Source organism: Rhinolophus sinicus, chromosome 17, assembly GCF_057876585.1.
Source record: "Rhinolophus sinicus isolate RSI-liver-muscle chromosome 17, RSI-T2T, whole genome shotgun sequence".
NCBI lineage: Eukaryota > Metazoa > Chordata > Mammalia > Chiroptera > Rhinolophidae > Rhinolophus > Rhinolophus sinicus.
The window spans coordinates 133582123-133590813 of record NC_142517.1 but is presented as its reverse complement, the minus strand read 5'-3'; the positions used below and the strand labels follow the sequence as shown (position 1 = coordinate 133590813).

Genomic DNA, 8691 nt, shown 5'->3' with positions numbered 1-8691 from the left:
TGGAGTCTTATATATAGAATTTGTACAAAACTGGGGAAAGGGACAGAATGAATCTTCACAGGCATTGTGTGTTATCCACCCAATGAATTGGTAAAAAGGGAAATTCACTAATTAAAAGAGATAAAGAAAGTTGTACTTTTCCCATATCTTAAAATTGTGGGTTGATATTCATAGCCAACACTCTACCATAAAATCATTAGCACATAATCAAATCCTACCTTATAGGTAGTAAGAGCTCCAGGATCTCACAGTTTTGAAGCCCCCCTATGTACAGACACTGTATTAGAGTTGAATGTAAGTCACTCTTTAAGAATAATCTAGGAGGGTTTCACAAAAGAGTTTATTCACCAGAGCTGTCCATTAGAGAACAGGTAATGTTTATCAAAGCTGGCTGTCAAGGAAGGAAAATTCACTTGAGAGGAACAGAAAGAAAGGAAGAGAAAGTGGGGTCAGCATTACATGTCATAGAGTAAAAGAGTGGCCAGCTAAGAATACAACATGTATGATATACAATAAAATGAAAAGATTTGAATAGGAATAGCAAGGTCACATTAGGTTGAACAACACTGGATTTTGCATGACCATACAGAATCAGTGGTGATAAATTCAGTCTACATGAGGAATCTCTTAAATATGATCATTTCCAACATTTATAAACAATCTTGAAGAAGGGTTTTTCTGAGACTAATTGGCACTCCAGATCATTCTTCTCACTCTCGCAGGGTCTGTGTGGCTGAAGGCACAGATAATAAACTGCTGAGCAAAACAACTTAATAGGCAAGGAGGGAGACTTTCGAGAAGGGTCTTTCATCACCAGTACTACAGGAGAATGGCATTTACATGAAATTGATTTTCAGTGGTGAAATTATGCTTGTGATGTTCCATTGTAAATATTGACAGCATTAAAAGGAATGTCTAAAAGACAGGCACTAAAATGTCACCAGAAAAAAACTGACCGGTATTTATGCTAACTTCTTCAAATTGCATTCCTTTTTTACATAAGTAGTGATGCCTCATGAAACAAAGCAGATAATTCTCTAGAGCAGTGAAGTGAAAGAAAATGAATGTGGCTACATTCTCTCTCATGTACGGAGATACCCACTGCCTCTCATCATAATGACACATGGCTCTCCACCCCACATTTCCCACCCCCCACCCCCTTTGAGGATTTTCAGATAGGAGAGCTTATATCTTTCCCATAGTGAGCTCAGAGGATGAATAGACAAAATAAATCACCATAAAAATAAAGGACCCTTAGAAACATGAATGGATTCCTGGTATTGAGTAGAGTATTGGCTGTTGATAGGACTTTGCCATTTAAGCTTAGAAACATGTTTATTTATTTATTGAGGAATTAGACTGGCTTGATAGTGATGGGAGGGAAAAACAGATTCTGCCGCTTCTCTATTAGTTGTGGTGAAACAGCGGCTAAAAGGCACAATCTGAGGATTTTCACTCAGCTGAATTTCTGGAAGCTTTTAAGTTCAGTCCTTTATCATTTTCTACTTCTACATCTAGCAGTTAGTTTTATAATGAACTATCATTAGCCTATGTACTATCTAACTCAAGAAAATAAAGGCTGCAGTCTTTTGATCTCCTTTGTATTTTTTTTTTTTTTAGAATTATATGCAATTATTCTGAAAGAAGAAACTGAGGAATTGTTCCGGAATTCCCTTTAAGAATATTATTACTCACATAGTACATTTATTAAGCAATTTAGAGCAAAATATTTTATTGGATTACTAATTACATTACAAATATTATATTTTTGAGCTTGTGCTAAAATATCTTTGGAATGAATCATAATTTTAGGATTAATAGACTTACAGGTTTTGAGAAAAGAAAGGTTTTCTTTGAAATATTGCAATTAGTGTGTTGCATTGCTACTGAATAACACTTCCCTTCTCCAGTTATTCTGTGGAATATAATTTAGAGTGCTAGCACAGAATCTTATTGTAACTTTGAATTTTGACAATGACATTTTACATAAAAAGACAAATTTGTTGAGAAACACTAAATGCACTACTTCTGAGACTTACAGAGAGTTAAATACCTTCTGCTATGATCAAAAACAAGCATATGCATAACGGTGCAGTTGCCGTTTCATAAGGAAGTCTACGGATTTTAGTAAGAATCACAATCAACCATGTACTTTGTGTCAGCAAAGTAGTAAAGGTACTTTAGCTGAGTATTTATGTCAACAGAATAATTGGCAGAAAATAGGCCATCTTCAAATGCCCTCAGAAAAATTCTGAGCTATGAAGAAGTTCAGTGTTCATTTCCTGAGTGTTCATTAGACTATGGCTTCCTAACATGAAGATAGTAGATGAAACCAATGAAAAGCCAATCAAGTAAATTGTTGGCCTCAGGGAGGGAGTTGGAATGACTTGGCCAAGGTCGTCTGGGGCAGAACTGAATTTTGAGCCCAAGCTTCCTAACTCCAACATCACGTCTATACATGATTCTCCTTGTTTTTTCAGGAAAGGAAAAAAATGGTCACTGGTTTGTTAGTATCTACGTGTTTACATGTATGCTATGATTCCAGGCTAGAGATATATAAACTGGCTACTTCTCGGGAAAGGTGTTGAGAGCATAGGTTGGGAGTTTAGTTGGCATTATAAAAAGTGTCTGAGTTGGAAGCTAAAGCCCAAGGTTTGAAACATAGCTGAAGAGTTGTTTTAAGGGTCAATGAAAGTAAAGCCAGTGGGGAATAGTAAAAAGTACACTAGAAAAGGAATAGAGGTATATAGATTGCAAAATTAAGTCTCAATGACTAGATGCCTTTAGACAAATAATTTAACCCCTAGATTTTGAACCTGTAAATTAAGGAATTGGACTAAAATCATTGTATATTATATAGGATCTTTTACATTTGTTCTATTTAAGAAAGAAACAAAACCAAATCTGATTTTAACTTGTCTTTATTTTTTCATCAGTTAAAAGCTTCAAATGTTTTGATTCATCCTTTGTCAATCATGGTATTGTGTCTCTCAACATACATGTGTTCAACAAATAAAATTATTCTTGAGCAAATGAATAAGTGAACAATTTCATAATACAGGGTATCATTTTGTAATTAATAATTAAATCAACAGTAATTAAATTAGTTTCTTCTGCTCACCACTGTTTCTTTATGACTATATCTTACAGGTCTGTCTGAATATAAGTACAGTATAGCTAGTCCTCCTAACCTGCATTCAATCCTGCATTTCCTCTTGTCATATACTGTGAATACCATCATGTTCTGGACTGCAACATGTATTTAAAATTAGGAAAGTCAGAGTCTCCCAGACTTTGTCAGCTTCTGAAAGGCCAGAAATGCATCTTTGTAGGTATTCCTTAAGCAATTAGCCATAAATGAGCTTGTTTGAGAAGTAGGCAATCGATATGATTGTTGAACAGTTCACTTAACATGATCCCTAAAGTTACCAAACTAACAAGGTCAAAAGTTTGAGGTCCAAATATCCTGATCATTTTAGTTACTAAATCATACTGCCTAAAAATATTTCCAATCCCATCGCTATGAGATTACTCTAAAAGTAATTGAATTGACAGGATTCATCCCATCAATTATGTGGTAAAGACCAGTGTCAGCATGCCTCCACCTTATCTGACGCTCTGGGCCCAGGTCCCAGGTCCCATTCCTTAAACATGACAAGAGTTCAGAGGAGAGAAAAATCACTATTAGGTGAGAAAAAAATGATTCAGAACCCATCATCCTGTTTTAATTCTTGGTAGGATCTCAGCAAAACCAGGCCACCACGACAGCAATGAAAAACCAGAAAACTGGGTACCAAGACTAGATATGGAAACCGTGAGGGCAGAGTAGAGGAATCCTGAAGATAACCTTTTCCCATTTTACATTTTTCAAGGATCAGCTCAACTCACCAAATTTGAATATTATTTTTACCATTGAACCAGAACTCTAAAGTTATATCATGGTGAAGAAACACACAAGGTGTATATATACAATTGGTTGAGAATGAAATTAGGAGGTAAAGGCCAAATCATTTATCATCTCCCTTAATTTGGCCTTGCTACCTTTTTCAGACAGGATTTTTAAGCCAATTCTTAATGAGTGCTTGAATTCTAAATCCAGGTTTAGATCACGTCATTGATTATTAGGCACACGTGGAAGTGCTCGATGGTCTGAAAATTGAGATCCTGAGAGAAAACCGAGTTGTTGTTTTTCCATAAGATATTCTTAATATGTTTGAACAACCTGGATCCATAAATGTGAATGTATGAAATGTATATGAAGGAAGTTTTAGCATTGGAACTGGGTCAATAGGCATTCGATTACAGCTCTACCATTCAGCATTTATGCTACTTACCAAGTAACAAATGCTTGTAAACACAATGATTTAAAGTGGCTTTACGTAAAGAGGTGGAGTTTTTAGCAAATGTCTAACAAAAACTAATTTGGAGGATAGGGAGGAATCTCTGCTTCATTAGGAACAAAAGAAAAAGATAGTTCTATCCTCAGCTACCTAAGATAATATGTGAAGTAAAGCACCACCCTGTGAAAAGGGGTAATATGCAACCAGATACTCTGTGTGACCAGATCTGCTGGTGACCAAGGGCCGGAAAGCTTGTGTTTGGAATGAGGTGGGCCTAGGAAAGATGGGCTTGGAGACCAGGAAGTGAGGAAGAAAGGAGAACAGAAAGAGAGTAGAGAAGAGAAGATGGGAGGGGACAAGCAAGAGAGTCAGGCAGGCAAGAGGAGGAAGCAAGTACTGCCAAGGGAAGGGGCAGAGTCATCAATTAGTATCACACTCTCACAACTTACTCAGCTATTTTTATGTTCCAAGTTCCCTCTAATATCCCTGCACTCTCTGCTAAGTGCAAATCATTTTTCTAGTTGTCAACTCTTCCCTTTATTATTTTAAGGACCGAATGAAATGAAAATTATGGGGGAAGAAAAGAGATGCATAATAAAGTTATTTCCGGAATGCAGCCAACATCCCCACACCTCCTCAGTGTTGATTCAGCACTCTACCTTTCCAGCCTCTTTTTAAGTCATTTAAAAACAAATACAGCTCAGAAATTCTACCAGCAACCTAGAATACACAAAGTAAAAAAGGATAAGATACAGAATACTCTAAGCACCCTGCAACCTCCAGTCACCATGGACTTTCCTCAAAGCCCAGGCTCATCTTACTTACATTTTCTCCTGACAAACATGGAATGTTAAAGAACTGGAAATGAAATCAACTAATCTATATATCCTATTTCATACTGAGTCCCAACTCCATTAAATGAGTTGTCCTAAGTCACACTCAAGTATGGTGATGAAAATAGAATACACCCAACTTTGCCAGCATTGCTACAATATTAAGGATGATATCTATCACACTTATATATATGAGTGTCTGTGAGTCAGTAAACTACCCATTTTTTCTTAGTCACACAACCAAGAAAAGATTTTTAAAAGAAAACTGTTATTATATATTTTTTCCTAACCCATGCATCTTTCATCTCCTGAGACTGATTTACAGACAATAAAGAGCTTAGAAACATGTCTTAGAAATGTGATTTATTTAATAGTTAGAGTCTTACAGTGCAATGTGCATTAAAATGTAATTACCATTAGTCTTAAGTTAATAACACATTAAAGAGCTCACTTTTATGGTGTTTTTCTGTCTTAAATAGTACATTGAATCTTAAAGAGATTTCTTAAATGAAAATAAATAAATGACCAAACTTAAGAGTTAGAAAATGTGTTTAAAGTCTTAAATGGGAACCTGAGGGAGTAAACACAAGTTAAAAGGATAACATTTGTGTGTCATGCTAATAGGAAGAAAGTCATCAGTGCTTGGACTAAAAAAAGTTAAAAGTTAAGAACAATGTAAAGCATAGGAATTTACTGCCATCTTGTGGAATATTTGTTGTTATATTCTGAAATACCTTTTCTCCTTTATTTTCTGGATTGTCATTTTCCATTACTATTAGTTGCAAAATGACTCAAGAGATTCTCCAGCAACTAACCAGAACTAATATCTATCTACAAAAGAAGATGTGAGAAAATTCATGCATTTCGTATCACAGAGATTTTTGATTAGTATCATTGAAGGTTTATTCTTTTCCTCATCGCCTCCTATTTCCATTCATTTATTTATCTACTTTCCCTGTTAAGTGGATTTAGCATTTAATTTAGTATATTTCACTTGTCAAGGATTCAGAATGGAAGAGAGGCAATGTTCGCACAGTGTTAACTGACAAAGCAAAGAACAGAACACATTCTATTCTGGGAAGGTTGACATCCAGAGCAATTAGTGGAGGGTAGGACCTTACTAAAGTTTGGTCCTGCAACTGACATCACCTGAGAGTTTTTAGAAATGCAGAAACGTGAGCCCCATTGGACATCTGCTGAAAAAGAACGTGCATTTTTATGAGATCCCCAATTGATACATATACACAGTAAAATTTGAGAAGCACTGGCACAGGCCACCATATTTCATCCACTTTCTTATAGCAGAACATGCATACACACATGCACAATGTTGTTTGGATTTGTAAGGAAAGCCAAGCATTAAAATACGTGGATTCAAGTCTGTTATTTAATTCTGTGCACCTGAATTCAAGCCCCAATAATTTAATTTTTGTGGACCTGAGGTTTTTATTTTTTTCCATCTGTGATCTGAAGGAAGGTATTCCAAAATGATTTTAATGTCCCTTCTCTTTCTAAAATTCTTCAATTTATTATTTACACATCAGTTGTTCATTTGGTTAAATGTCCGTGCATTATTTATTCATGCATCAGCAAAATGATTTTTTCACTAATCCTGATCTCAACCCTAATGATTAAGTTTTATTTTTTTAATTTGCTAGATATTTTAATGAAAATTATAAAAAACCAAAAACATTTATCTTGCAAATTGTCTTTTTTGAAACAAGTGATTTGCTTTTAATTACAAACACTGTGTAAGATGATGCCTTCTTTTACAAAACCAATAAATACAAGAACAAATTATAAATATGATTTGTCCAAGATATTTGAAAAACAAAGAGCTTGATTTTTGCAGTATTTTTTTAAAAATCAGTATACCCTAACCTTTCAAAGAATGAGTTTGAAGGTATGACTCAACTGGAGAAAAAAAGAGAGAAAACAAAACAGAGAGAGAAGAGAGAGACCAATCATCTTATAACTACTTTAAATAGCTTCTGCTAACGCTTCCGATGTTACTTTTCCTTTCTGGAACTCTTATCTTCAAAAAATGTCTGAATTTAAAATATTTCTAATGAACTGATCAATGGGAAGAAAAAGAAAACATGTATGGAATACACATGCATAAGCTTTAATTTCCACCTACCAAAGTTTCAGGTAGGTGGGCAAATGGGTACCTATTCTCTGTGAAATTGAATACAATTATTTTAAACATTGTCCAGAAAATGTTTAATTGCTATTTCAACACATGGAAATAGTTACGTTGATGTCTAACTTGCCATTTTCTGCAAAAAGTTGTGCAATGCTGATGTCAAAGACTAGACAGTCACTATCCATAATGGCTGTTGCAATTCCCTCATGGATAGATGGGGGCGTAGCTTCCCAAGTCAGTAACCGCCTATGACCATGTAGATCAAGTCGATAAGCAAAATTATCACCTTGCTTGTGTGTTCCTATCAGCTGTACAATTGCAAGGAACTGCTGATTACCTTCATATTTTTCCTGTTTCTCCAAAACTAACAGGAAGTGAATGCCAAAACAGGACTGCATCATCACCCAGTCGACAGCACCAGGAAGATGAACTTCTGCAGCCAGGAAAACTATGTATGTATGCCCTCCCCCTGTAGCGTGGTTATGGACTTATGCTCATGCATCAGATGGGGCCTGACAATGTCCAAAGAGCCTTGCCACTTTCAGGGCGCACCTGGGCAGGGACAGGAATAAAGCCTAAACTCACAGAGCCCTTCGTGGTCTGCTTTTCTATGTATGGCAGAGTTATTTCACACCCAGGAGAGGCGTATTTGCAAGAGAAAAGTACTGAATTGGCCACTTTTTCCATCACCAAGATGAGGATGGATCCCAAGAGGCCCTTGCACGTTGAACAACGTGGGAGCTTTGGGCGACAGTTGCTACAAACAAGATGGCCATTCTGACACTGAAGAATGGGTGGTAACACACAGTCAAAGCAGACTGGATGTTTGAAAAGACTCGCCAAGGCACTGTTGGCCGCGGATGTGCCAGTTAGGGCTGGCACACTCTGGGACCCTGTGCACTTGAGGGTTCCAGTAGGTAATGCTATTGTCGTCCGATGCCTTGGGACCTGGTCCCAGCTCACAGGCATGGGTCGCTGCTGCCACCCCCACCACAGCCCCTAGCCCGCGTCAAAACCAGACCAGACACCCTGGGCCCCTGCACGAGCACCTAAAGTGCGCGCCCTGCAATGGCTTCCCCTGTTCCCCGCTTGGCCACCGTGGTTTTGTGCGTCCTGGAGACCTCCCTGTGCTCCTGTTACATCTCAACCTAATGACCAAGTTTTAAATTCATAGCTTGCAAACTATGGTTTGCTCAGCAGAAATATTTTGTCTGGTAAACAAACTCTCTAAATTACTTGAAATTATTTACCAACATTTTAAATAATTATAAGACTCCATCCCAAACCTGGGGATTTTCTGCTTCTCTTGAAAAATCAGAAAACCTATTAATGTTGAGCTCACATTTCCACATGGAAACAATTATCTGTGGTG

At 36.8% G+C, this 8691-nt stretch overlaps 1 pseudogene; it reads right to left on the bottom strand.

Moving 5' to 3' along the window:
• Window positions 1-7408: 7408 nt before the first annotated feature.
• On the bottom strand, window positions 7409-8288 carry LOC109458693 (E3 ubiquitin-protein ligase SIAH1-like; annotated as a pseudogene).
• Between the last annotated feature and the right edge of the window lie 403 nt (window positions 8289-8691).